The sequence below is a fragment of the Cervus elaphus genome, chromosome 6 (assembly GCF_910594005.1).
Source record: "Cervus elaphus chromosome 6, mCerEla1.1, whole genome shotgun sequence".
NCBI lineage: Eukaryota > Metazoa > Chordata > Mammalia > Artiodactyla > Cervidae > Cervus > Cervus elaphus.
The window spans coordinates 3466449-3494189 of NC_057820.1; the positions used below are offsets into that span (position 1 = coordinate 3466449).

Below are 27741 nucleotides of genomic sequence, written 5' to 3' on the forward strand. Positions count from 1 at the left end.
CTTTCCTTCATTAGAAAAAAAACAACAACACAGGCTGGCGTTGCTGCAGGAGCTTGGACCAGAGGCTCAGCGAGGAGGTTTTGGTTCCGGCTCTGTCACTAACTCAGGCTATTTACTTCCTTTTCCTGGGCGCCACATCCCACAGCCGTACCCGGAGTGTTGGGCCAGGTGATGTCGAGGGCTCTTTGAGTTCAGACTCTAAGACTGACCATTTCAATCCATCTTCCACGGGAGCAGAGAAAGAACAAAGCAATTTGGGAATCGTTTACCAGCGTTCCTGGGACTTTGCAGCCTGATTTTGGGGGAATGTCGCTGCCGGTGAGCTCAGGGAGAGGCGTGAGCTGGCGGTCCGCTCGGTGCTGAGTTGGAGGGGCCCGCAGTGTGTGTTAGCTTTCCCTGGCGTGAGTGGGGGCAGCTGCGAGGAGGGGGCACCCTGAGTGCCGAAGGTGGTGCTGAGCGCTGTCACGCGGAACCCCGGGTATGTCTCCCGAGAGTCCGTCTTCAGGATCCCACCCGCATGGCGCTCTGCTTTCAGCACGGGAAGGGGGGAGAGTCATCACTTGACATCGGATGCTCTTTCACCTTCGCTCCAGGAGTGAGCAGATGACAGCTGTCAAGTCTAGCAGCGGCAGTCCCCTTCTCTGCGCAGCCCCGCTCTGAGTTTGGATGACTTCAGGCCCTCAGTTCAGTTCCGTTCCGTTGCTCAGTCGTGTCCCACTCTTCGCAACCCCATGGACTGCAGCACGCCAGGCCTCCCTGTCCATCACCAACTCCCAGAATTTACTCAAACTCGTGACCATTGAGTCGGTGATGCCGTGGTTGGATGACTTGAGGCCCTCAGAGGAGTTAAAACGAGGTCTTGCACATCCGCTTGCTTCTCTCTCAGAGAACTCGCAGGGAATGACACAGTGTGTGTTGTGGGCGTCCGAGCCGGAGACCCCAGCTGCAGGCCGTGTTGCTTTCAGTCGGGGGCGAAGGCGGGAGGAAAAGGCTGTCATCCTCTAACTCGATTTTACATGGTTGTTTTTAACGGTAATCATGGTTCCTTAAGTTTATGTTTTGCTTCATAGTTCACTAGGAATTTTTAAATCCATTAGCTCATTTTATCCGCTCAGCTGTTCTGTGAAAAAGGCAAATTCGTGCCTTCTGTTTTCCGATGACTTCACTGTGGCTCGTGGAAGCTGAACGCCTTGACCAAGGTCATGGGTTGAGTTAGCAGCTGGGCTGGGAGGAGATCTCGGGCCTCTGGTGGCCCTGTTCGCCCCTTGCTGTCACGGTGGTGCTCTGCACCCCGTAATGGGACACGTTCGGGTAGCCTTCTCTGGACCCTTCCATCTGGGGAGGGGGCCTGGGAATTTCCGTTCACTTCGGAGCCTTGAGATGGCCTCTGCCCCCTTCCTCCCCGAGGCGTGGGCATTCCTGAAACCCTGGGCTGACCTTGTGTATGTGTTTGGGGTGGTTCTGAACCTCCTGAATGGACTGTCCTCCAGGAGGGACCCCTGTGCCCACCTCCACACCCCTGGCTGACCTGAACATCACTCTCATTATGGGAATGGGATGTGGTGTGTGCTACCTGTGTATTTTTTTGATTCAGGCTAGTGAGGGCCAGAGCTGAAGCCACTAACGCAGTCAGCGAGCTGTCTTACAGTCGTGGCATAGGCACTTCCGCTCCCGCTGTGAGCACCCGAGGGCGCGACGGGGCCACGTTCATGGGGTCATCGCGGCGGTGCTGCTTGCTGTCTGGGTCACAGTCAGTGTGTGGTGCTGCCCGAGGTAGTCAGGCCAGCAGAGGTGGCAATCTGGAGAAGGACGTGTTAGTCCCAGGAATTTTCGTAGAAGACATGTGCAAAAGAAACCTTTTCGGAAGAGTGGGCCTGGAGTTTAATTTCAGCTCCGAGGAGCCGCTGTGCGCCCAGAGGGCCTCGGGGTTTCCCTGTGACAGAGGGACTTGATTCGATGCCTGTGACCATGTTCACTTTTCCCTGGACCTTTTTCCCGAATGGAGTGGGTTTTTCTGTCGCAGTCACACTGCCTCTCTGAGAAGTCTTAATGGTAATTTTATAGGCTGATCTCCCACTTGTTCAACCCGAAGGATGACCAGCTAAGAACCAGACTCACAGCGTTTCGGCTCTGGGAACCGGGTCTGGGTTCCGGCTCTACTGCCCGAGGGGGAGGGTCGCTTTTTGAGCTAAAAAATGAGATGCATGTCTGCCTCCTGCTCCTTCCTTGATGCTGTCTCACGTCCCTGGGTCGGCATCTTTCCCGCTTTTAGGAGCTGAGTGGGCTGTGTGCACAGACAGTGAGGAGTAAAGTGTCCTGGGTGACATGCAGCTGGAGTCTGTTTTCTCCTGCCCAGCTCTCGGACTTTGGATAAGTCACCCGGAGTCGCGGGGCGACCTTCCTTTTCTGTTATGCTTTTCTCGAAGGGTATTTGCAAGAGTTGATGAGGTAACCCCTGTGAAAGTGCTTTGTACTTTTTTAAACAATTGAAGTATCGGATGATATATCAGTTTCAGGTGTGCAGCATCGTGATTCAGTATGTTTATAGATGACACTTCACGAGAAGTTATTACAAGATAATGGCTCTAATTCTCCGCGTTCTGTGTGCTTTTCCATTTTGGAAGATCTCAAGCCCGCGTGTGTTATTGAAGCAGATGGAGTTGGCTGGGCTCTGGGAACGTGGGTCTCAGGACGGCCCACCGTCCTGCTGGCGGCCCTGCCCTCCTGGGCCCCCGCTGGGGTGGAGACAGCACGTGCTGTGCGCTGCACTCAGTCCTGTCTGACTCTTTGTGGCCCCGTGGACTGTACCCAGCAGGCTCCTCTGTCCCTGGGACTCTCCAGGCAAGAATACGCAGTGGGTAGCCATGCCCTCCTCCAGGGGATCTTCCCGACCCAGGGATCAGAGCCACATCTCCTGCATTGGCAGGTGGATTCTTTACCGCTGAGCCACCAGCGAAGCCCTAACACCTGCTTTCCTCCTGGGAGCCCGGGTTTGATCTGCCAGGCAGAGCGGGCCCGTGTGGCCAGCCCCCAGTCAGATCCCTGGCACTGGGCCTCCATGGGCTTCCCGGGGCTGAGGGGCGAGCGTCATGGGTGTTGACACTGTGTGACTCCACCGGGGCGGGGGTGGGGGGGAGTTCCTGGGAGCTCGCATCTGGTTTCCCCCTGGGTTTCACCCTCTGTGCCTTGTGGTTTGCCCACGCTGCCTTGTACCTTCCTGCTATAATAAACCACAGCTCTGGGGAGCTCCCCTGGTGGAGCAGTGATTAAGACTCAATGCTTCCACGGCAAGGGGGCACCGGTTCGATCCCTGGTTGGAGGACTAAGGTTCCACATGCTGCACAGGGTGACCAATTTAAAACAGAACAAGGCAAAATCCCACAGCTCTTGAGTGTGTCTGTCTGAAGGAGCAGGACACAGACACACGTCTTATTTTTCAGCTCAAAAATCGACCCTCTCCCTCTGACAGCAGAGCCGGAACCCAGACCTGGTCCTGTGAGTCCTCCTAGCTGACTATCGAGCCTGGGGGTATTTGTGGGGACCCCTGACAAGAGGACCTTTTCTTTTCTAAGCTTTAGTAAGTATGTATATATATATTTTTTTTTTAAATAAAATGGGTATTGTATATCTTTGAGATCTCTTTTATTCAGCAAATACCAGTGAGCATTTTTCTCCTATCACTAAAACATTTTTTCAGAACATGACTTATAACTGTCTCAAATTGTGACGTAAAGGTTTATGCACCGTGAGAAACGTGAAGTTTACAATTCACAGTGCCGTTACAGGTCATGAAAATGCTTGTTTGTAGACCTGGGTGTGCATCTCTGATGATTTTCCTGGAACATGGTTCTGGGAGTGAGAAGATGACAGGACGTGACCGCACGTGTGGTCTGATCGACGTGCCGCATGGTTCATCGCGAAGGTGGTCTCCACCCACAGCCTCGTGAGCAGGGCACGGGCGGCCGTCTTCCTGCATCCTCACTGACACTGATTGTTTGAAGCCGTGGCTTGTCAGTGTGACATGTAACAGACGGCGTGTTTTACTTTGCATTTTTGAGCAACAGCGAGGCTGAGTGGTTCATTGTGTGCTTGTGGCTCCTTTTTCTGACTTGTCTGTGCAGACCTTTTGGATGGATAGTGGTGGGCTCTTCCACCTTCTGCTCAGATGTTTTCTGACTCTTAGTCTGGGCTGTGGCGGGGCTCTCCAAGTCAGAAGGCCCTGCACCTGCCCTCTGCTGTGTCTGCCGTAGGCCTCCAGACCACGGTCGGTGCTGAGGAGGTGGACTCTGGTTATGATAAAAAGCATGGCACCTTCAGCAGCCGACGTGAGCGTCGTCTGAGCCGATGGAGCAGAACACGCGGGAAGCAGTGTGTACCCGCGGGCGAAGTGCAGGCTCTGTGTGCCTTGAGCCGCTGCCTCCTGTGCCTCACGTGTCCCGGAGAGACGGGGCCCCCGTGCCGTCTGTCTGACAGCCCTCCGATTTGGCCCACTGTCGTTTGCTGTCATCACGGCAGCAGTGGCTGAAGGCACAGCTTGGCTTAATCTGCACATTTGGATGTTTGTGCTATTTATAAACAATTAGAACAGGCGTGGAAGCCTCTTTACCGCAAGCTGGCAAATGCAGCAAAACACGGACCGTCTGTTAACCCCGTCTGCATGGGCGCGGGCACGAAGCAGTCACACAAACAAACACATTTACCCACATTTAAATGCTTCTCATTAAAAAAAAAAAAAGGCATTCAGCCATTGGCCATATGGTTTAGAGACTTAGCCTTGAAATGCACGACTTGGGCTATCAGACACTGAAATCTGAAGCCGTCTTAAAACCTTGCCCTGAAGTGCTGGGTCCCCTCCCTGCTCAGCAGACACATGCATTTCCCCCCCGTTTTGAGGAGGGAAGGGTGGAGGGGAGGAGAGTGTCCCTCTGCACAGGCTTCGGTTTCAGTCTGTCTGTCCCTCCCCCGATGCCCGTTCCCTGTGTGTGTTTCATGAGGCGAGCCTTCCCTTGCGGTGGACACATCCCTTCTCCTCTTTGCCGCTGCACTTTTCTCCGAGAGAACTTCTCACTGTCTGCGGTGTCCTTTGGTTTGTCTGTCTCCTCCTCCCCACCTCCGCGAGGGCTGAGGTGACTGTCTCCTGCATTCACTTGCTCTGTCACCAGGGCCCAGCGCCTGGATTAATCAATACTTCTTGAATGGATGGGCTGAAAAACCTGTTCTTCTCCTTCTTTCTGCCACGTCAGGAAAAATGCTTTTGGACAAAGCTGTCTGAAAGGGAACGGGGAAGAGTGTCAGCAGTTTTGGTTGTGCAGGTGGCTGCCAGTGGCTTTTCATCCCAGCTCTGTCACCTGGAGGAAGGCATGGGGCTGGAGTGCAGTCACAGAGACGGGCCCTGCAGGAAATCAGCTGCGTGTCCCAGCTTCTCATGGAGGGATGTGGTGCTGCCGTGTGTGTTACGTGAAGAGCTGCTGGAGCCTGGAATCCCAGGCTGATAAATTCCTGGGCAGATAAGAGCAAAGCTCGAGGCACAAGAATGTGATTTGCCCCAGGTCACCCAGATAGCATCACAGAGTCTTCCCAGGTGGCACAGCGGTAAAGAATCCGCCTGCCAATGTGTGAGATGCCAGATGTGGTTCCATCCCTGGGTTGGGAAGATTCCCCTGGAGGAGGCAACTCATTCCAATATTCTTGCCTGGAGAATTCCATGGACAGAAGAGCCTGGCGGGCTACAGTCCATGGGGTCCCAGAGAGTTGGACGTGACTGAGCAAACACACACACACACACACACACACACACCCCCAGGTAGAGCTGGGATCAGTACCTCTGCCTGTCTTCCCAGATCCTGTTTAGGTGCTCAGCACACATCCTGCTTGCTGCTGAAGCCGTCTGCCTTGACTCTGAATACGTAACAGCAAGGGAGAGACTGTTCTCTGGTGTCACAGGCGCTGGGGAAAACAAATAACCCAGCAGATTAAAATGCTGTTTACAAGCCCTGTGTCCCGAGAGCGTGGCCGTTTTCCTCAAGCTTTTATATTTCACAGTGCCTGTCATTTTCTCCTGAATTTTGTAAATCAAGTAAGACCAGAGAAGACGTTGGGAGAACAGTAACTTTAGAAAAAGGAAAAAAAAAAGTCAGTCAAACCAGGGAGTTACAATTTCTCTTTTACATTCTCCATCCAGAACGTCAGGCTACTGTGTCAGATACGGCTCGGAGCTGGTGAGGAGCTACTGTGCGTGGCCGGGCGTTACACACCGTTTTAGAGTAACAGGTGCAGCGGCGACCCTGCCCTCTAACAGCGGGCTTATTAATTTTGAATTTGAATGACGGGGGAGCAGATGGTGAGGTGGGTGTGGGTTTAGGCCTTTGGACATCTATAGCTTTTACTTGCTCACATTGCACTGGGAGCTGAGGCTGGCTGGCTGCTCCCCGGAGCCGGGGGAGGCTCCGCCCCCTCCCCCGCCAGCAGCTGAGCTCTGCCTCATGCCCTCCTGGGTCCACAGGGGCTGCTCCTGGCAGTCGGTAAGGTCAGGTTGCTGATTGCTTTGGATGCATCAGAGTTTATTTGCACCACCCAGATTCTGAAGCCGAGCTGTCGAAAGGTTGTCTCCTCTTCTGTCCTTCAAATCTGGGTGATGTTTTTGTTTAATTACAGAAGCAAACACAAGTCGTCTGAATGAGAGGTGAACTCTGCTGCAGAGGCCCTGGGACTTTGTTTACACAAAAGCGTGACACTTCCAGCATAAATTGGATTTTTCTAAATGATTACCCAGGCACGACCCTGCACACCAGAGACGGGCCTTCTGTTTTGTCTTGAGTCAAGAGTTTACTTCAGTGTTTAGAAAAAAGAGTAACAGAGCTACACCATTCAATTTGAAGGAGCTTTCACGTTCCCTGCCTCTCTCGAGGTTGGACGGCTCAGTCATCGAAGGTCCCCTCCTGCCTGCCCAGCTGTCCTGCCCGCCTTCCCTTCCCTCCTCCTTCCCCCCTGCTCTCTCATCAGGGTGACGGCCCCCGAGGCCCGGCAGGGCTGCAGTCCGAGGCGAGGTGTTGCTGCGGCTCCTGCTGACCCAGCAGAGGTCAGCTTTGCCACTCCGCGGTGCGGTCCTCCTGTAGCCTGGGAATTGTATCGTTCTGCTAAAGGGGATACCAGGTGGTGGGAACAGGGGCCTCTTCGTCCCTTGTGCTGGGAAAGCCGTGGAAAAGTCTGTAATACTTGAAACTGGGTGTCGGAAGGAAGTCAGGGGTGTGCATGAGACCAGAGAAGTTTCCAGTGTAACGGGGGCATCAGCTGCACTGCACGAGCCCCTCCTCCACCTCCCACGAGGCAGCCTCGGACAGATGGCTCCCTCTCACATCTCACTTGTGAATTTGCCTCAAAATCGTGTAACGTTACATGACTGTGTTCATGCTTGTAGCGTAGGCCTCAGACTGCATTTAACACAGACGTTTACTCTTGCTACAAAGGAGACACTTCTGTCTGTGTACCAGCTGGGAGGTGAGTACTGAAATCTGGGCCAATAGCTGGGATGGTGGAGCTAGATAGTACAGAGGTCATCGTGTCCAGCCTCTCCCGTCTGGATGAGTCAGAAAGAGGGCCAGAGTCGCGAATTTGCCTTTGACCCTGATGCCGCTCGCGGTAGCCTTGGAACCACGCTGTGTCTGGGGCTGTCGCTCTGCGCTGCGATGCATGCTTCCTCTCGTACCTGCATAACGTTATCCTGTCATTCAGTCTTTTGTTCTGATGAGTTCGTGCATCCTTGCCATGTAACAGCAGGCCCGAGCTGGAGTGTGGCAGTGTGAACACAATTATGGAGGCTTGTACAGTTTTAAAAGTTTGTTTACAGTTTCTTTCTTTCTTTTTTTTTTTTTAAACATTTATTTATTTATTTGGCTGTGTTAGTTGTGGTGCCTGGGCCCCCTGTCTAGGGAGTGCAGAGTCTTAGCCACTGGACCACCGGGGACGTTCTTGCCTACCGTTTCTTGCTGGTTGCCAGGCATTCTTTCAGAAGGGAGTTCTGTGTGGTATATTTATATTTCTTTTCAAAGGCAACTTTGGTTAGAACCTCCTCAGAGAGAGTGTGGGCGGGGTGGGGGCGGGTGGCCTTTGGTGACAGCTGCCCACCTCGCGGGCAGACGTGAAGTCATCGTTCCCTGAGGGGGGACCTGCTTCCCCATCCTCATCGCGCCCTGCACTTGACTCAGTCTGTGTTGGTTTCCTAGCATCTGGCCGTTTCTGGCCGCGTCTGGGTCTCCTTCCTTCCTTATTTTAGAACACGGTTTCAGGGCCCAGAAAATGATGGCCATTTAGCCCAGACATCCACGCAAAGGACAGTTTGCTGAGGAAACTGGACCGGAGGCGTCTGCTCAGGGGTGTCAGCGCTTCGATTCTCTGACAGGCGGGCTGGGAAGCATTTGGACATGTGGCCGTGTTCTTTCACGGTTCTTCCTCCTAGCAGCGTTCCAGATTTTTGGAGCGGTCCTTGTAATTGTCAAGAATGTCATTCTCGAAGGTCTAAGAAGTCAGGATTTATTCAGTGTTAATTTGATATGGAGAGCTCATTCCTGGCCAAATGTGTCAGTTAGCTGTTCTCTTGGCAGCCTTGTGGGAGGTGTTTGCTATGGCTCAGACGTAAGGGAAGTGCATGAGTTTGAAGACAGTTTAAGCCATGAATAACTGAAACACAGCCAGGTACTTTTTGGCTGTGTCATTTGCTAACTACTGTTAGGCTTCTTGATCAGGCCTGTTGAATTCTTGGGCCCTCCTGCCCTCCTAAACACACACACACACGTGCATACATTTTTTTTTTTTTAAGAAGACCATAGCCCCTGTGGTGGCCATGGTCAGTCAGGCTCCTGTTTGCTGTCTCTGGTTTAGAAGCATCCCAAGCCCAGGCCTCCTTCTGTTTCTCTCTCCCTTCCCTGGCATCACTGGTCAGCCTGCCTCTGCCCTGGGGATGGGGTGGTGGAGGGGGTGATTCCGTAAGAGGCTGGGGCTTGCTAGGTGCATATTCGGTTTGTTAATGATGAGATTTACTCTGTGCTGGGAACTCACAGCACACAAGAGTGCTGAGTAGAGTGGGGCATGTTTCGACTTCTGCCCTTCTTAGGGAGGGGGAGCTTGTGAACCCATCCTTGCCTGCAACAAGAAAAACACGGCTTGCATATCCGCATGTCTAGTATTCCCTTCCTGCACGTTGACTGTCCTCGTTCTTGTCCTTGTTACTCGCTCAGCCGCTGCTTTTTGAGCCTCATGCATGTTCTGGTCATGGCAGGGGCTCTGCAAGGCTGTAGGACCAACCAGCTCTTGGGAGACGGCGGGTGCAGGGAACTGATACGTGTGCTGGTCGGAGCTTTGCGAGCGCTGTGCCGGGAGTGCCGTCAGGCGCAGAGACAGCTCGTGGGTCACCTCGAGGAGGTTCCGCATCTTATCAGCCTGTCTCTGTAGCTCTGCTCCCTCTGTAAGATGCTCATCACATTGCTTAAAAATTCTCTGCTGTATATCTCTCCTTTCTATTCATTTGAGAACTGTCTAAGGATAGACTGTTGGCTATGATTTTTTTTTTTTTTTTTAATATTCCCACTGCCAAGCACAGTAGGATAAGAAAGTCAAGGGGTCATTAATGTTTCATGAAAAAATGGATGGGCTTAAGGGGGTTGTCCCCAGGTTGGCCAGGGGGAGACAGGATGAGTTCACAAAAGGAGAGACTGGATTTTGGTTTTTCTTTTTTACCTCTTTCATTTGAAATAAGTTAGACTTAACGGAAAAGTTGCAAAAACAGTGCAAAGAATTCTTGTCTGTGCTTCACCCAGATTCCCCAAACTTTTTATGACGTTTGCTCCTTCTCTGTCTGTGTGTCTCTTTTTTCCTTAAACGTTTGAGAGTGGAAGATAAAGTACAGGGGTGGGGAGCAGAGCTGGAAGAAATGAGGTGAGCTGGAGCCTTTCCGGGCGTGAGAAGGGGGTGCATGGGCCTGGTTGGAGTTTCGTGTCCTTGGGTCAGTTATTTATCCTTCCTGAGAGTTTTCTGTTTATGAAATGACAGTGTCGATCATGCAGATTACATTGTTATTAATGTTTCTGAGTGCCGTGTTTGGGAGAGCAGTTCCCATTAGGTTTACTGATGTTTCGCGGAGTATAAGAGGGAGACTAGACTCAGTTTCTCTGGAGGAGGAAGATCTATGGTTTATTGAGAGCTTACTGTGTGCTGTGAATGCTCTGTACTGGAAAGTTACCTGTTATCTTTGCTGAATCCTTATAACTCCCTTTAAGGTGGCTGCTGCTGCTGCTGCTAAGTCACTTCAGTCGTGTCCGACTCTGTGCGACCCCATAGACGGCAGCCCACCAGGCTCCGCCGTCCCTGGGATTCTCCAGGCATGAACACAGGAATGGGTTGCCATTTCCTTCTCCAATGCGTGAAAGTGAAAAGCGAAAGTGAAGTCGCTCAGTCATGTCCCACTCTTAGTGACCCCAGGGACTGCAGCCTACCAGGTTCCTCCGTCCATGGGATTTTCCAGGCAAGAGTACTGGAGTGGAGATTACCCTTAAATTTTTTTTTAATACAGTGATGGTGGTGATAGTCAAAACTTTTCCGTACTGAGTTTTCCACATAAAGATATTAAAACCCCAAACCCGTTGACAGGGCTGTGCTCACGCTCATTTTCTGGAAGGAGCAGGTGATAGGATAGGCTATGACAGGATATGGAGGGAGTGGGCATTATGGATGAGTGTGCCCCTGCGCTCAAGGCCACGTCCGCACGTGGCAGGCGGAGCTTCATCCTGGTCTCTCCAGCACCAGGGGGTCCGAGCTCCCTTGCCGCCGGGAGGCCACGCCGGCCTCGTGTTTCTGTAGATCCCCGGTCATGTGTTCTTTGGGCGCCGCACTCCAAAGCCCGAAAGCTCTTGGGAGGCCAGCCGCCGTCTTTAATTGGCTTCCGTTAACACACTGGCGTATGTCACGCAGGCCTGGGTGCCCGGGCCCTCCCCCATCCACGCCCCGCCGAGCTGGGGTCCACCTGCCTGGGAGCAGGGGCAGAGAGACCCGCCCTGCCTTCCCCCCGCAGGGCGAACCTCCTCCTCCTCCAGTGCCTGCTGTCAGGGGCCCTGGAGGCCTGTCCTCTTGGGCTGTCAGATGAGTTGGAGATGGAGGAAGGGCCTGGGGCCTCGCCGCTCACGCTGACACGTGATAGCAGCCCAGTGAGTTCAGAGGCCAGGTTTCGGGCTTCTCTGGCGGAGGCCTGTCACAGAGTGGGCAGCGAAGGAGGGGACGATGGACCGGGTTTCCGTCAGGAGTGGAGATGATTTCGGAGGCTGGTGGATCCAGCCCAGGTCACATCCGCTTGCTCTCTGTGGTTCAGCGTTCACAGCAGGGAAGCAGCTGGCCTGCTACAGTGGGTCGGGCCTCTCGTCTCTAAACCACTCAGTGTGGTTTAGGGCCTGGCTTCTCTTAAGTGGACCCTGTGGACTGGGGGCTCTGTAGACGCTTAGGCCCCATCCTTGCCTGTTGAATCAGTGTCTGCATTTTCTTTCTTTTTTTTTTAGAGTTTTTTTTCTTGATGTGGACCATTTTTAAAGTCTTTATTGAATTTGTTACAATATTTCTTCTGTGTTATGGTTTTTTTTGGGGGGTGGGGTGGGGTGGTGCGGTTTGGCCATGAGGCATGTGGGATCTTAGTTCCCTGACCAGGGGTTGAACCCACACCCCCGGAACTGGAGGGCCAAGTCTTAACCACTGGACCACCAGGGGATTCCCAGAATCTGTGTTTTCATAAGACCACCCTGTGAGCTGTAGCCCGAGAGAGTCTGTGAGAAGCAGTAGTTTATAGTACTCCAGGCTGGAGGAGTACTTTCCTTCCAGAAAGCAAGCATTGGAAAGGATCCTTTTAGCTTCAGCGTTTTCATATTGAAAGCATGATCAACTGTGGAGCTGTGAAGGCAGAACTGACATCTTTTCCGACATCCTGTCGGTGTCACAGTCGAGTGTCACTTTCCTGAGTGGAAAGGGCTGTCCCAGCCCACTAGTGGCGTGCGAGAATTCTAGACCAGTTGAAAGTTTGAGACCCCAGCACTGCCCGCCGTGTGGCATGACTGGGCGGATCCCTCCATCTCCTTGGGCCCTAGTGTCTCCTGCCTGACCCGAGGAGGTTAGGACAGAGGATGCGTGAGTACTGGTGCTGGTGGTGAGTACAGTGTTTCCTCTCTGATAGACCACTTGCTGTGACCCGCCCCCTGCCCCTCCGTCTTGAGGAGGAGATTCCATTCTCACGCTCCTGTGTGACTCCCCTCCCTGCTTTCCTTGACTGCTGCTGCTGCTAAGTCGCTTCAGTCGTGTCCGACTCTGTGCGACCCCATAGACGGCAGCCCACCAGGCTCCGCCGTCCCTGGGATTCTCCAGGCAAGAACACTGGAGTGGGTTGCCGTTTCCTTCTCCAACGCATGAAAGTGAAAAGTGAAAGTGAAGTCGCTCAGTCGTGTCTGACTCTTTGCGACCCCCTGGACTGTAGCCCACCAGGGTCCTCTGTCCACGGGATTTTCCAGGCAAGAGCACTGGAGTGGGTGCCATCGCCTTCTCCAGTTTCCTTGACTGATGGTCTGCAATTTCAGCACAGCTGGCCGGGGTCAAGGGAGAGGTTTCAGATGCACTGTGGTTGCAGAGCTTTAGAAGGGCCGAGAAGAAAAGCCAGCATGCCACAGCGTCACCATTTCCATCTGTCACTGGGGCAGTTCTGGGGACGAGTAGGCTGTTGAGCTTGCCCACTGGGAAGATCTAAAGTCTTAGAGGTTCTGTCAGCCTCCAGGAAGCTTCTGCCTCCTCTGTACCCACCAGATCCAAGGGTCTGTTTTCACATGACTTAATTAAGTCAGGCTTTTAAAATTCACGTCAAATAGTGGCCGGAGAGATGCGGTTAATCTGGTGGGACGTGTGAAACAGTGGCGTGTAATGGGAAATAGCTCGTCTCCGTTGTGACAAACATGATGTCTTTCAGCTGGCAGCGCGTCCTGGTGACCCTGGGCCTCCCTACCCCGCCCGCCGTGGGGAGTGAGCGGCTTTCCCACCCTGGACTCTCGCTGCTTCCTCCTCCCCGGGGCCTGCTGTCTCCGCGGTCACTCTGGATGGCTGCAGAGCCTTAGGTGCTCTGACTGGGCAGCTAGTGGCCGCGGCATGGGCTGGCAGGGAGGGCAGGCTTTCATTCTTCATTGAGAGGCCTCCGTGTCTTTTGAGAAATGGAGTGTTCCTGCCTTAGCAGTAAACCAGGATGTCACAGCCCTCAGCGACTCTGGCCCTCTGAATGTGAATTTCGGGGTCCTAAGGGCCCTCGGGAAGGAGAGGGATACCTGCCGTGAGGCTGTAGCTGCTCCTACAGAGAGCACTGAGGGAAGCAGGATGTGAAAATCACAGGATACTGGCCTAGACTGCTGAGATAGGGACACGAAAGGAGTGACTTCAGTGAGCCCAGACTGGCGTCTTTCCACACACAGAAAAACGCTGAATTCCTTAACTTGGGATACCTGGTTTTCTTTAATTAGAATAATCTTTTGATGTCCAGACTACCTGCCCTTTGTTGTAAGGCTTCTGTATAACCTGGCTCCACCCCTCGCCTCCTCAGAGCAGTTCTCTTTGCATTACTAGAGAGATGCTGTCTCCCGGACTTGAAGTCCTAAAAATTCCCACCGAATAAAACACATAAGTCTCAACTTTTAGGTTGTGACTGGTAAGTCAGCACTCTCTAAGTGATGCTTCTCCATTTGGGGATGGTGCCAGGGCCCCTTTTGTGCCCAGTGGCCTGAATTGGCACCGTCCCCAAGGGCTTTAAGGCAGGGTGGTGTCACAGGAAGCAGCCAGACAGAGGTGTGCCATCAGCTGGACTCGAACCTGGGAGTCCCTGTTCCTTCCAAGGCTCCACCTGTGACCCCAGAGCCGTAGGGGAGAAGCACGTGTGGTGGGAGAATTCCACCGGGAGGGGGACAGGCGTGTCCGCGAACGCTTCAGCCCCTCGCTGCCTCTGTGTGATGTTGACCACAGAAGGGATGCTGACGGAGGATGCAGGCCTGGGGGCCGGGGATTGGCTCCTCCCCTTTGCCCCCGGCCTGGTCTTCACTTCCTCATTGGGCTCTTTGGGAACAGCAGCACATGGCCTCCCCCCATGCCTGGTGGGGAGGGTCCGCGAACTCCTGTAGCCGGGCGTCTCCCTCTGACCTCGCCCGCTGAAGGGGCTCTGTCATCTCTGGGGGGAGCCAGAGCCGGTTGGGGTGCTCCTTCCTCCCAGGCATGTGGGCTGAGCTCATCCACCTCCCCAGTGACCTGTGGAGAAAGCCTGTGGTGGTTTCAACGAGGCCACGTTATCAGTTCAGTCTTCCTTTCCTTTCCCCTTTGTTTTTTGTTCCTTCCTCTGATTAGAAGGAAAACTCATTCAGGCATAAAGGTGCAGTACAGCTTTGTGGTCGGGAAGAGAACTTGGTTCATTAAAGCTTTCTGAGTCTTTGCCTGGGACTGAACCTTGCTTTCATCCTTGCAAAAGCAGAGTTAGTGCTCCATATGCTAGACCAGTCCCGTGTTCTCACTCCTGTCTGTTGCTGTTGGGTGGCAGAATCTTTTCTTAAAACTCCATTTACCTGGATTTTCTTAAAATTCCCCGTATCCAAGCATGATCAGATAAAATAAGCAGTGTCTTCTCTCTAATTTTACTTCGCCTTGACTAGTTCCAGTTTTGTGTTTTTTTTTTTTTTCTCTGATTCTTAATTCTCCACCTCTAACTCTTCAGCCCAGAGCACCAGGCTGTGAAGACAGAGGAACAGGGGCATCACCTGCTCAGACCAAGGCAGCCACTGCTTTCTGTTACTGCGCATTAGTTTTGCTGGTTCTAGAATTTCCTAAAAATGGGATCATGCAAGTCTGCCTTTTTGTGTCTCGCTTTGTTCACTTAGGTCCGCCTTTTGGATGGGACCATGCGAGTCTTCCTCTGTGCCTAGCTCGGTTCTCTTAGGTCCTTCTTTGAGATTCATCCGAGTTATGCAGTGGGGTAGTCTGTTTCTGCTTTGCTAAGAAACGCTCCCTTGTACGAGTGCTTTGCTATCTGTGACCCGTATGTTTGTTGCCGGTGTTGTTTGTCGTTAGCCACATGTTTCTTATTGGTTGTTTAGCTCGTGTGCAGTTATTGGTTAATATGAGCAGAGCTGCTGTTTTTGTGTAGACATGGGCACTAATTTCTCCTGGGTGGATGCCTTCCAGGGGAATTCCTGGGTCAAATAGTAAATGTCTGTTCAGTTTTCTAAGAAACTGCCAGCTATTCTGTGACATTGTACCACATGGACTCCCTGCAGGGAAGCTGCGGTTCTGCTGCCAAGGCTTGCTATGAGCCGTCTTCCGAATTCTGGTCGTTCTGGTAGACGTATGAGGGCATCTCGCTGTGATTTAAATTTGCATTAACCCGATGATTAATGAACGTATATGCAGATGCATATGAAATAAACGATTTTAGTGGGGATTTATAATCCTGTCTCTGTGATCTGTCCAGACACAATACCGCACGAGCTGGTTATCATGGGTTGAGCTGAGTCTCGACATGAGGTGACCTGGGGTCTCAACACTGCTTTCTTCTGTCCGGTGTTTGGCTGTTCTAATCTGTTTCATTTTCATGCATTTTACAGTCCGCCCTGCAATACAGGTTTTCTTAAAAAAAAAAAAAGAAGCTGCTGGGATTGTGTTGAGTCTATAGATTAATTTGGGGGAGAACCTCTCAAACAGATGATTATAGTATCTCTCCTTTTGCTTAGATCTTCACCAAATTTTCTCAGCAGCACCTCACAGTTGTCAGTTTATAGGTCTCACACATGTTTTGTTAGGTTCATCCTTAAGTGTTTCGTGTATTTTAATGCTATCGTGACTAGTACCGGTTTTTCTTTTTCTTTCAATTTTCAGTCGTCCCTTGCCTAGTGAGGAGTTTTCCTGTTTTACAGAGAAGCTGACAGATAAGTAGACAGGTGAGGGGCATTGCCTCTCCACTGAGTCAGGTTGGGGAAGGCTTTGCAGAGGAGGTGATGTTTGGTTGCACCTACAGAAATCTCGGTTGGAGAAGATGAGTGGCAGGGCAAGGGTGTTTCAGAAAAGCAGCGCTGCTGAGGGTGGGCAGGAACACAGGGAACTCTAAAAATGAGAGGTGGCTGGATCAGACCACACTGAAGCGCGAGGTGGGGGTGTGGCAGGTGATGAGCTTATAAGGACACTGGGGCCAGATTCACAGGGGTTACTGCTGGGCAAGGTTAGAACTAGTCGGTGAGCACTTGGGAGTCCTTGTGTGTTTATGAGCTTGGGAATGAGCTATTTTTTTTCATTTATGTATTAAAAGTTGTGGTAAAATATATATAACATGAAATGTACCATTCTAGCCATTTTGAAGTTTATGGTCCAGTGGCGTTAACTGCATTCACGTAGCTGGTCAGTCATCATCACCACCATCTCCAGGACTTTCCCATTTTCCCAAACTGAAACTGCATCCGTTGAACACTAACTTTCCATCCCCCTCCCCCAGCTCAGGGCAACCACCGTCCTACTTATTGTCTTTAGTAGTCTGACTCCTCTGGGGGCCTCATCTGAGTGGAGTCCTAGGTGTTTGTCCTTTTGTGACTGGCTTATTAACCTAACTTGGTACCCTCAAGATTCACCCCTGTGTAACATGTGTTAGAAGTCCCTTCCTTTTTTTTGGGCTGCATGGTGCATGGATTTTAGTTCCCTGACTAGGGATTGAACCTGTACCCCTTGCAGTGGGACTTGGAGTCTTAATGACTGGACCACTAGGGAAGTTCAGAAGTTCCTTCCTTTTAAAGGCTGAATCACAGTTCATTGTACGGATAGATCACTTTTCGTTTATTCACTCATCCATCAGTGGACACGTGTTCTTTCCACCTTTTGGCTGTTGTTAAAAAGCAGAGGACCCCAGACAGCAGGGATTAGGAGCAAGAGACTTTGACCTAAAATACTCAGTGGAAGCTTTCTTCATAGAACCCACCATAATTCCTGGCTGTTTTTATTTATTGGTATACTGTTTTTCTCTCCAGCCTGAATGTTAAGATTGTGTTTGTTTTGCTTATCGTTGCATACTCTATAATTAGGTCCTCAAGTATTTTTGCAAGTTTTTTTAGTAAATATTTAAAAAACTTCTTATAATAAGAGCATTTTTTATAATCTTATAATCTTATGTAGAGCAAATGTAATAATGTGCATTTTTCCTAATCCATCCTTTTGCTGCCATTCTCCATGTTCTCTTGATTGAGAACGCCTCTTCCTGCTCCAGCGTGTCACTGCGCTGTTTCATCCCTAGTGCCACTACCAGAACAGATCACCTTTCCAAAGATGGAGTTCGATCAATGGCACTTTTCCTGACGACTCGGGACTCTGTCTTTCATAGGAGTGTGGTTCCATGAGTCCAGGTGTTTATCTGCTGCTCTAGATTGTGATCCCGTGGGTGTCAGAGACTTGCCTTTGAAGACATCAAGTATAGTGTCTTAAACAAGGTCACGTTTAACAACTTACTACTGAATTAAATTGAACTGATGTAAGTGGAATGAAAATATATACTCTTGATATAGTATTTAAAACTCTTCTCAGCAACCAGCTTGGTTTTTGTCAAGTCTCACACCAACTTATGAATCAGGCTTCACGAATCAGGAAATCTGGTTCCTACGGTGTTGTCAGGGTACACACATTATCACAATTAATTAAAAAACACATCCAGATCTAGGGTTTGTCTTTTGCTCTCTTCGAAACAATAGCAGGATATTTTTATTAGGGCTTGCATCATCCATCCCTGTATTAATATGACCTTTAAGAATCACATAATTTCTGGAAAGAATGTCTCCTGTGGATTATTTATTCATTTATTTATTTTTGTCCTATGGATTTTTATACTGATTCCTTAGGGAGCTTCTTGCCAGCTGTGTATAATCCAGAAGGGAGGAGTTTTAGGATTCAGAATATACATACGTGCACCTCCTCCTTTAAAGACACAGACTTTGCTTTGGGATATTGATAAATGTTTTAAAGATTCAGAATCTGTGCTGAAATTGAGCCCTCGTTGTCCTGAGTCCAGTTCAGACACCGTGACGAGCAGAGTAGGGACCTTATTTATTGACTTTGTCTTTGCAGACTCAGATTAAACTAGTACCCTTGATTGGATGTCCCTGAACTCAGAGGCCTTCCTTTATTCACAGCAGCTTCTGGAATCTCCACTGTGGTCTTGCCAACCAGCCCAGGACTGTTATTATCCGCATGTTATAGATGAGGGCACCGGGAGTCCCAGTCTTAGCGGTCTGTGCTCAGAGTCATCCGGTCACTCAAACAGCGGTCAGCTAGAGTTTGAGGGAATTTTAGACGTAGTCTGCCCGGGGGAAACTTTCCAGCCAGACAGCATCTAAAGCGGAGCTGCTTTTCTGAGATTTCTCAGCTCAACCTTTGGGCAGCCCATTTAGATGATCTGCAGAGGCTGTGGAAATATTTGGAAGAGTCTGCGTGAAGAGTCTCAACTGCAGCCCTATAAGGGAAAATATGCAAGTGCTCTGCCGAGCGCTGGCCCCTTGGCTTCGGTGCCACCCGTTTTTGTCCCCACCGAGTCTCCCCGCGTGATCTCCTGTGGTCAACGCAGGCTCAGCAGAGCAGACCCTGCCCAGGTGAGGACTGGGCTGTCTGAGAAGATGAGTTTGCCAGGATCGCTCTTGTCCTGCTTTCGACGCGCTTGCTCTAAGACTATCCACAGGAGATGCAGTCACTGACTGGGAGGCGGCAATCCGTGGTGTTTTTCTCTGCAACTTTCTCTTCAGAGCAAATCTTAGGAATTTTGTCTGTTATGGAGCTCTGGAAACGAGCGAGTGAATTAATCCACCAAACACTTATTGAGGGTCTTGCATTGTTCCAGCTCCCACGTCAGGCCTGTGCTCAGCATTCTAGGTACAGAGAGAGGTCACACAGGGTCCCTGACTTCAGCCTGCCTCGTGTCGGGTGGAGGGAGAGACGGATTAACTGTGGTCTCAGATAGGGTGGGAAGAGCTTGCAGGGCAGGTGGGCAGGGGTCTCCACGGGTAGATAGGTAAGAGGTGGCGGGTAACAGGGGTGTGTAGGGGGTGTGTGTTGGGAGAGGAGACAGGGACCCAGGGTTCAGGCGCAGCGCAGCAGCGTGAGCCGAGGTCCAGGGCAAAAGCAAGCCTGGTTTATGTGGGAAGTGAGTCATTCAGAAGAGCTGTGGGCTGGGGGGTGGGGAGAACTGAGTCTGGAAAAATAAGCAGGGGCTAGTTCAGATTCTGCTACAAGGTCAGGAGAAGTCACTGCAAAGAAGAATGTAGGGGGGCGTTTTCCGAGGTGCCTCCGGTGTGGCCCAGTGGTCCTTAGTGAGAGGGGAGAGATGGGACTTTGTGAAACCAGTGCTCCAGGGTCCTGACCGTGGACCCAGCCCCTGGAGACTGTCCATAAAGGGCAGGTGCACGGCTGGCCAGGGATCCTCAGCTGCCCCCCGCCCCGCGAGTTTACGGGATGCGCCGTCTGTGTGAGGGCGGGTGGCGGAGATGAGGGCCCTAATTCAGTCCTTACCCTGGGGGCTCAGACTTTTATTTTCTTACAGGCTCACCCGTCAGTCTTTTCTTCTACATCTGATTTTGAGTTATAGTTTTAAAATCTTTTCCCACACCAAGGTTATAAAGGAATTCGCTTGCTATTTTTTTCTGGGACTTCAATGGTTTCATATTTCATAGTTAAAGATTCTAAAGTATCTTTAGCCTTTTTTCTTATGTTTGATGTAAGTATTTAATTTTATCTCCCCCCACCCCCCCACCGCCCCAAATGGCTACTAGTTGTCCTGACACCAGTTTTTAAGAGGTCTTAAAAGAGGTATATCTATGTAGCCTATGATACATAGGCTATCCTATGGGTCTGTTCCTGGACCTTCTGTTCCATACTATTGATCTTATTGGGAATTTGTGTATCAGTATAACACCGTTTAAATGATAGGACCTTTCTGTTATGTTTTAATAGAGAATATGGCTGGCCCTTCTTCATTGTCTTAGATATCCCTTATTTTTCCCTATAAATCTTAGAATCGATTTGTCTAGTTTGAGACACACAACAAAACAACCTTTGTTATATGTGTATTGGGCTTGCATTAAATTTACCTCATAGCTTGGAATGAATTGACATCTTTCTGATGTTAAGTTTTCTGTTCAAAAGCAAGGGGTGCTTTCTGTTTGTTCAGGTTTGTTCCTTTGTCTTTCAGAAGTGCTTTGAAATTTTCCTTATGTAAGTTTTACATCATTTACAAAGGTGTTTTAAGTCACCTTTTTAAATGGAATTTTCTCTTCTATTTATATCTTCTGTTTATTGTTTGGTATAAAGTATTAGTGTTGGTCTCTCAGTTGTGTCTGACTCTTTGCAACCCCATGAACTGTAGCCCGCCAAGCTCCTCTGTCCATGGGGATTCTCCAGGTAAGAATACTGGAGTGAATTGCCATTCCCTTCTCCAGAAGATCTTCCCGACCCAGGGATCGAACCACGGTCTCCTGCATTGCAGGCGGAATGCTATGCAAAAGCAATAGTTTTTGTATATCCTACTTTATTAACATTTTTGGTCACAGTTTTACCTTTTATCATGGATTCTCTTCCATTTTCTAGGTATGCTTTCATATCAGCTGTGCACAGAGATAATTTTATTCTTTTCTTTTCCATTCTTAAGTTTCTGATTGCATTGACTGATACTTCCAATGCAGTGTTAAAAGCAGTAGAGAAAATGGGCTTCTCTGACTTGTTCGTGACCTTACTGGGAATGCCCGGAGTGTTTCTTCATTAAGGAAGATGTAATTTTTGTTATGTCTTGATATCTTAGTCTATTTGGGATGCTGGAACAAAATACCACAAACAGGGTGACTTACAGACAACAGAAATGAGTTTCTCACGGTTCTGGAGGCTGGATGACCAAGGTCAGGGTGCCTGCCTGGTCCAATCCTGATGAAGGGCCTTGTCTGGGTTGCAAATGGCTGACTTTTCACTGTGACCTCACATGATAGAAGTGGCAAGAGCACTTTCTTGAGTCTCTTTTGTAAGGTCACTCATCCTGTTTGTGGCGGCTCCAACCACATGACCCAATGACCTCCCAAAGACCCCACCTCCTAAAACCATCACGTTGGGGGTTAGGTTTCAACAGAACTGGAGAGGGGGACACAAACATTCAGCCTATGACAGTGCATATATTTTACCAAACTAAGGCAATATGTACCAATTCCCATTTTATTGACTTAAGTCAGGAATGGGTATTGAGTTTCCTTGAAGGCATTGTCATCCTCTGTGGGGAGAATCATCTGATCTTCTCATTAGCTCTGTTAATATGTGAGTGATATCAGCAGCTCTTCTATTTTTTTTTTCCATTTGTTTTTGTTAGTTGGAGGCTAATTACTTTATAATATTGTAGTGGTTTTTGTCATACATTGACATGAATCAGCCATGGATTTACATGTATTCCCCATCCCAATCCCACCTCCCTCTCCACCCGATCCCTCTGGGTCTTCCCAGTGCACCAGGCCCGAGTACTCATGCATCCAGCCTGGGCTGGTGATCTGTTTCACCCTAGATAATATACATGTTTTGATGCTGTTCTCTCAAAACATCCCACCCTCGCCTTCTCCCACAGATTCCAAAATTCTGTTCCGCACATCTGTGTCTCTTTTTCGGTTTTGCATAGAGGGTTATCATTACCATCTTTCTAAATTCCATATATATGTGTTAGTATGCTGTAATGTTCTTTATCTTTCTGGCTTACTTCACTCTGTATAATGGGCTCCAGTTTCATCCATCTCATTAGAACTGATTCAAATGAATTCTTTTTAATGGCTGAGTAGTATTCCATGGTGTATATGTACCACAGCTTCCTTATCTATTCGTCTGCTGATGGGCATCTAGGTTGCTTCCACATCCTGGCTATTATAAACCGTGCTCAGCAGCTCTCCTGACGTGGAGCCGTCCTTGCATTCCTGGAATGGGTTTCTTCTGGTCATGTGTGCTATTAAGGTGTTGTGTTGATTTCTGTTTGATAATATTTTATTTAGGAGTTTTGCATTGATATTTATAAGTAAGGTTGGCCTTTAGTTTTCTTTTTGGTGCTATCTCCATCAGGTTTAAGCATCATTTTTGTACCAACTCCTAAAAAAAGAAAGGGTTGGAAATTGTTTATCTGTTTCCATCCTCTGGAAAAATGTATGTAGTAATCTTGATAGTTAAGCTTTGGTACAATTCCCCTGTAAAACCATCTGGGTCTCGTGCTTTTTTGTGAGGCTGGTTCTTTGTTAACTTTCTTTGCTTCCTCTATGGAAATTGGCCTGTATAAGCTTTCTGTAATGATTTGGTAAATTTTGTTCTGTTCTGTGAAATTGTCTATTTCACTTAGTTTCAGATGTATTTGCATATGTACATAGTAGTCTTTCAAGACTTTCCTTATACCGTGTGTAGGTATTTAAGGACTTCCTAGTTTTAGAAGATAGGAAGTTGTGGGTTGTGTCCTCTTGCCGTGTCCGAGGATCCCAAGGCTTAAAGTGAAGTTCTAATAACATGAGCATGTGCTGTGATAACAGTAACCGCTACTGTTTGTGACATGCCTGCCTCTGTGTGGATATCAGTTCATTTTGTCCTCATTACAGTCCTGGGATACATAATAATCGTCTCATTTTAAGGATAACATAATTTGGAGGAGTTACTCACTTTTCAAAAACAGAAATAGACTCACAGACATAGAAAAGAAACCTATGGTTACCAAAGGGGAACGGGAGGGAGGAAGGATAAAGTAGTAGTTTGGGATTACAGTGTGCACACTACTATGTATAAAATAGGTCACTAATAAGGACCTGCCATGTAGCACAGGGAACTGTGTTCAATATCCTGTAATAAACCATAATGGAAAGTAATCCAGAAAAGGACACACATACATATAGAACTGCATCAGTCCGCTGAGACTAACAGCATTGTGAGTCAACATTTCAATAAAATCTTTTTGTTTGTTTGTTTAAATGGCCATTGCCGCTCAGCAGGCCGGTGTTGTCTCAGAAGGTCATCCACGGCGTGATTATCGTGAAATGGTCGGAGCAGGGCCTTTGCAGTCAGAGCTGCGTTCAGACTTGTCCTGCTCCGTTCCAGCTGGGTGGCTGTGAGCATGTTGTTACCTGGAGGTGCTCAGACACTTATTTGCTTCATAACCTTAGGCAACCTCTGAGCGTCGGTTTCTTCACCTGTAAAATGGGGTGAGACCAGTTTCCGCCTCCTGGGATTGTTGGGAGCCTGCATGAAGTGATACATGTAAAGGGGCTAGAATAGTGTTCCATGCCTGTGATGGCCGTGTCGGGGAACAGGTGGGCCCTGGCCTCTGGTCCCCCTGTCTGTGGGGCCGAGTGAGTCCTCACAGCATCATTGTGAGAATTAAAGTGTCCCACGTAGATGCCGAGCACAGTGCCTTTCACGCGGCAGGTTCTCAGAAAACTCTCCTTCTCCCACATCTGCCCATCAACAGTTCTTGCGTGCTTTCTTCGTGGCTTGAACCGCTGGGCTGCTGAAGGTCCTCGGAGTTAAGCAGAACATAAAGCCTGCTCTTAACCAGCTGACTAGCTATTTTGAGGAAAAAAAACAAATCTTAAGGTCAGTCAGCGCCTGGTTATCAGCACAGCTGGTAAGAGAGGAAAGAATTTAGTGACTTGGGAGGGATTGAGTTGGGAGGAGCTTGCTGGGGATGTTAAATTAGAGAAGGCTAGGGGAGAGGGTGTTTAAGGGCCTGTTAAGGATAAATGGGGTTTGTTCAGTCTGTGGGACATCCTTGATACGTGGAGCTTTTCTAATGGTTTTGAGTCTCTGATCTGGGAATGTTTTGCATTCTGAGGTGCGAAAAAGAGCTTTGCTTTGAGACTCTTTTGGGTGCCGTTTCAGGTGAAAAGAAAACCACACAGTAGCTTAGTAAACAATGAAATGAAAATTTATGACAAGGATGCACGTATCTCAGGCAATTCACGTGCAGCCCAGGCTCACAGGTAACTGAAAAAATTCCAAGACGGTCTCAGGAATCCATCCTGCACCCTGTCAGCCTGGCGCGTCCTCTCTCTTGCCTCTGAGTATCTGCATGTCCTCTTGAGGGTGTAACTTCATGCTTTCTTCCTCTGTTAATGACTTTCACTCCCCGGCACGTAGGTGCCTATGGCAGCTCCGTAGCTCCTGAGTTCACACGTCTTCAGTTCCAGAGATCGCAACTGGCTAAGAGTTCGGGTCCCAGGCGAGATGTACAGAGGGAAGACTGACCAGCTTGAGCTAGGGTGGCCTGGGAGCGGGGCTGGCGGCTGGTCTGCTGGGCCCGGTGGTGTCGATGCCGCTGTTCAGAGTCTAGCTTGTAGTTGAGGGCACTGTTCTCTGCAGGCCATGGACTGGGCAGGATCCCAGTGGTGATTCTAGGAAACCCCCAGCCCTGCAGTGGATCCCCAAGGAGAGCTCTGTGAAGGCAGCACAGGGAGATGGGTTAGGGCAGGTGCTGTCTTTAGTCCTCTTCAGATATTTTGATGCTGCTAGACGAAACCCCAGGGAAGAATTGCAGGATAAATATGATCTGGCAAATGTGAGAGAGGCATTTTTGATAAAGGAGTATACAGATGGTGATGAAGAGTGGGTCCTGCAAGCGTAACATAGATCCATAAACATTTTAAACATTTTTTGCTTATAGCTATTGGCAGTCCTTCAATTTCTGGGCAAGGTTGATTTTGTTTGTATTGTGGTGAAATAAACAGATACTTTGCCTACCTAATGTGAAGAGCTGACTCAACGGAAAAGACCCTGATGCTGGGAAAGATTGAGGGCGGGAGGAGAAGGGGACGACAGAGGATGAGATGGTTGGATGGCATCACTGACTCAATGGACGTGGGTTTGAGCACACTCCAGGAGACAGTGGAGGACAGGGAAGCCTGGCGTGCTGTGGTCCATGGGGTCGCAAAGAGCTGGACATGACTTAGTGACTGAACAACACATGAATTTTCCCATTTTAAGCCTTTTTGAGTATATAATTCAGTGTCGTTACATGCATTCACAGTTGTGCAACCGTGAGCACCACCCGTCACCAGCACTTCCGTCTTGCCTAGCTGCAACTCTGTGCCCATCAACACCGACTCTCCCTCCCCTCCCCGGCACCTGGCACCCACCGCTGTACTGCTTTCCTGGCGGCTCGGTGGTAAAGAATCTGCCTACAGTGTAAGAGACACAGGAGATGTGGGTTCGATCCCTGGGTCGGGAAGATCCCCTGGAGGAGGGCGTGGCAACCCACTCCATTATTCTTTCCTGGGAAATCCCATGGACAGAGGAGCCTGGCGGGCTGTAGTCCATGGGGTCACAAAGAGTCGGACACGACTTAGCAACTAAACAACAGCAACATGAGTTTGACGGCTCTGGGGACCTCACATAAGTGGGATCGTGCAGCACTTGCCCTTTCGTGACTGGCTTATCTCACTTGGCATAATGTCCTCAGAGTTCACCCATGGTGTAGCATGTGTCAGACCTTCCTTTCTTTTTCAGGCTGAATCATTTGTCATTGTAAGAACGGACCACATTTTATTTACCCACTCACCCACTGAAGGACGTTTGGGTTGTTTCCACATATTTGGCTATCATGATTAATACTAGCAGCCCTTCGTTTCTGAGGTATGGATGAGATTGTTTTCTACTTAGAATCATCAGGAAATTGTCTTCCTGATGGAAAAGACCGTAAAGACTAGCTTCCTCCATCCTCTTCATTTCATGGAGGGGAAATCAGGAAAAGTGAGCCACCTAGGACACACCTTGTCTGCTCTGAACTCATTTAACATTTCACTGCCCACTTATCTAAAATTATGGGAACTTTAGTAGTTATAAAAAGAGTGGCCTCAGTTGGGATCTTTTTTTCTGGAGGGTGTTGTAGACCTCAGTAGATTTGGGAAGAATCCCATTGACCAGTGGTTCTTGAACTTTTTTGCTTAGGACTTTTTGGTTTCAAAATATATGTCGAGAATCCAAAAGAACTTTTTATTGGTGTGGTTATATCTGTGGATATTTATCATATTAGAATTTAAGTCTGGAAGCTTTTTGAGATATTTATTAATATATTTATGCAAAGTAATTGCATTTACTGAAGTGCTATAGTGTGTGAGAGAGTGGCATTGTTTATGTTTCTGCAGGTATCTTCAGTATCTGGCTTAATAGAAGAAAGCTGGTTTCTTGTGTGTGTTTCTGCATTTTGATTGTTATGAACCATTGTTTTGGTGGAAGTACATAAAGATAGTCTGGCCTCACACAGATGTGTACTCGGAAAACAGCAGAATATTTTAGTGCCTTTCCAGAAAATTGTGGATATTCTTTGACCCTACACTGAAACTCAGCAAGTGGTAGTTTCTTAACGATTAGTGGCAATGTGGTCTCTGACGCTGTGTCAGAGAGCACCTCCTCTCGGTTATTGCTGTTCAGTTGCTAAGTCGTGTCCGGCCCCTGGAGACCCCGTAGACTGCAGCCCACCAGGCTTCCCTGTCCTTCACCATCTCCCGGAGTTTGCTCAGACTGATGTCCATTGAGTCGGTGATGTTTTCTCTGTTACGTGAGGATGTCTTCAGCTTATTCTGCACATTACCTGGATCTTTACCGACATGTGGTTTTATGACATCATGGTTTCCTAAGTTGTGTAGATCTTCCGAATGTGGATACGCCAAGCGATCACCTTCCTCGGCGTCATCCCAGCCTCACTGGGAAGGTCTCTGCTGAGAGGCCGTCATGCTCCTGGTGCTGGATGCCTGTGTTCGCAATTCTTATTTTCACCTGGAGGCGCAAACTGTATCCTTGGCAACAAATGCTGTCGTTGCTTACCTGGACGTGACGAGGTTTGTTCATTTTTGAGGGAATGTTGGTCGCATTCTCAGGTCTGGGTAATTGTGGTTCGTCTCTCATTTCTTCTTCTGCATGAAGACGGTGGCTCCCTGTAACTCACGGCTCAGACACTTGTCATGGTCCTTCCTGCTTCACCACACAGCATGTTAAAGAGGTTTCCTCCAGAGCTGAGATCTAATAAAAGTAATGATTTTTACTGCTTCATCAAAGGCGCTTTTAAATGAAAGTAGCATTCTATAAATTTTATTTATTTTTACCGCCAGTGTGTAAGTGAAGAGTATAGTGACCAAGAGTCCAGCTGGGTGTCACTGCTTTGATTTGCACTAAGATGCCGACAGCTTGACCTCCCTTTCATTTGCACCATTAGTGCCGAAACTAGTGAATGATGACACAGTGTCGTGAAAATAGTTTGACCTCGTGGATGCCCTGAAGGAGTGTTGGCATCTCTCAGAGGTGCACGTCGTGGGGTGAAGCTCGCTGACGTCAGCCCTGTGGTCCTGTCCTGTGGGAGTCAGAGGGAGAATCTGCTTTAACCCTCGAAATGAAAGGCATGACGGAAGTCAGGACTTGAGCTGACATCGAGGTCCTCCCCGGCACCCTTGTTGTAACTGTAAATGCGCTCAGCCTTCCTGGGGAGGGAGCCAGCCCTGCAGAAGTACAGGGTTGGATGTTGAGTTTCTGAAACCACGTCCTAGTGGTTATCTGAAAACTATTTGGCGTTTTAAACTCCCGTCTATCCTTCTGGACACTGAAATTTAATATCATGCAGTTAAACCAAATGATGGTGTCAGGCTCTTGAGTCGTGACTCCATCTTTGGCAGCGTGGCTTTGGATCTCCTCCCA

At 49.3% G+C, this 27741-nt stretch overlaps 1 protein-coding gene across 2 annotated transcripts in view; it reads left to right on the top strand.

Moving 5' to 3' along the window:
• Positions 1–27741, top strand: part of AFAP1 (actin filament associated protein 1) — a 148774-nt gene that overhangs the window by 26859 nt on the left and 94174 nt on the right. The gene's annotated exons all lie outside the window — the stretch shown is intronic.